Consider the following 2,289-nt stretch of genomic DNA (forward strand, 5'->3'; position numbering starts at 1 on the left):
AGAAGATACTTTATATCATTTCTCTTTTTTTCTTAAGACTTGTATTGTGGGCTAACATATAATCTATCCTTGGGAATGATCTGTGTGCTGAGAAGAATATGCATTCTGCAGCCATTAGATGAAATGTTCTGCAAATATATTAGGTTAATTTTTGTCTGTAGTGTGGATTAAGTCCAATGTTTCTTTCCTGATTTTTTTGTCTGGATGATCTGTCCAGTGCTGAGAGTGGAATGTTGAAGTTTTGAGCTATTACTGCATTAGGGTCTATCTTTATCTTTTCTGTTTCCTGATTGCTCTAGTTAGGACTTCCAGTACTACCTTGAATAGGAGTGGTGAGAGGGAGCATCCTTGTCTTGTTCCAGGTCTCAAGGGGAATGCTTCCAGCTTTTGCCCATTCAGTATGATGTTGGCTGCGGGTTTGTCATACATGGCTCTTATTATTTTCAACTATGTTCTTTTGATGCCTAGTTTCTTGAGGGGTTGTATCATGAAGGAATGTTGGATTTTTTTGCATCTATTGAGATGATATAATTTTCATCTTAAATTCTGTTTTTGTGGTGAATCACATTTATTGATTTGAGTACATTGAACTAACCTTGCATTCCACGAATGAAGCCTACTTGATTGTGTTAAATTAGCTATTTGATGTGCTGCTGGATTTGGTTTGCTAGCATTTTGTTGAGGATTTTTTCATCTACATTCATCAGCGATATTGGCCTGTCATTTTTCTTTTTTGTTGTGTCTTTGCCAGGTGATGCTGGCTTTGCCTAATGACTTATAGAGGTATGATTTTGATTTTTTTGAATTTGTTGAAACTGGCTTTATGGCCAAGCATGTGGCCTATCTTGGAGTATTGTCCTTGTATATATGAGAAGAATGTGTATTCTATGGTTGATGAATGGAGTATTCTGTAGATGTCTATTAGGTCCAATTGATCATGTGTTGATTTAAGTCCAGAATTTCTTCTTTAGTTTTGTGCCTTGATGATCTGTCTAACACTGTCAGTGGGTGTTGAAGTTCCCCACTACTATTGTGTGATTAAGTCTTTTCAAAGGTCTAGAATTAGTTGTTTTATGAATGTAGGTTCTCTAATGTTGGGTACATATATATTTAGGACAATTAAGTCTTGTTGAATTGAATGCTTTATTATGTAATGCCCTTTGTCCTTTTTTTACAGTTGTTGGTTCAAAGTCTGTTTTGTCTAATATAAAAATAGTGACCTGCTCTTTTTTTGTTTTCTGTTGTGTGATAGGTCCTTCTTCAACCCTTTACTTTGAGCCTTTGGGTATTATTACATGTGAGATGGGTCTCTTGAAGATAGCAGATGGATGTGTCTTATTTTTTTTAAATCTAGTTTTTAACTGTGCTTTTTCAGTGGGGCCTTTAGACAATTTACATTCCAGGTTAATATTGGTATGTGAGGTTTTGATCCTACTGTGAAGTTGTTAGCTGATCACATTGTAGTTTCCATTTTGTAGTTGCTTTATAGAGTAAGTGAGCTATATACTTAACTGTGTTTTTGTAGTAGCAAGTATTTTTTCTTTTGTTTCTATGTTTAGAACTCCTTTAAAGATGTCATGTAAGGCTGGTCTAGTGGTAACAAATTCCCCTCATGCCTGCTTGTCTGGAAAAGATTTTATTTCTCCTTCACCTATGAAGCTTAATTTGGCAGGATATAAAATTCTTGGTTGGAATTTCCTCTTTTAAAGAATACTGAATATAGGCCCCCCAAATCTCCTGGCTTGTAAAGTTTCTGCTGAGAAGTCTGCTGTTAGCCTGATGGGGTTCTCTTTGTGTGTGATCTGATCTTTTTCTCCAGCTGCCTTTAAGATTTTCTCTTTAGCATTGACGTTGGACACTGGTGACGATATGCCTTGTGATGTTCATTTTGTATAGTATCCCACAGGTGTTCTCTGGATTTCTTGTATTTGGATATTTACCTCTCTTGCAAGATTAAGAACATTTTCTTGAATTGTTTTATTAAATACGTTTTTCAGGTTGTTGACTTTCCCCCCTTCTCTCTCAGAAATGCTAATAATTCATAGGTTTGTTTGCTTTTCTTAATCCTGTATTTTGTGAAGATTTTCTTCATTTTTAAAAATTATTTTTTTTTTCTGCTTTAGTTCAAAAAAAAAAAAAAAAAAAGCCCTGTCTTCAAGCTCTGGGATTCTTTCTTCTTGGCTCAGTCTATTGATAAATATTACACTTATGTTTTGAAATTGTTTGAATTTTTCAATTCCAGACCTCTGATTAATTTGTTTTTAGGATGCTTATCTCTTTCTTCATTTC

This window comes from Mandrillus leucophaeus, unplaced genomic scaffold (genome assembly GCF_000951045.1).
Source record: "Mandrillus leucophaeus isolate KB7577 unplaced genomic scaffold, Mleu.le_1.0 Scaffold92, whole genome shotgun sequence".
In the NCBI taxonomy this organism is placed as follows: domain Eukaryota; kingdom Metazoa; phylum Chordata; class Mammalia; order Primates; family Cercopithecidae; genus Mandrillus; species Mandrillus leucophaeus.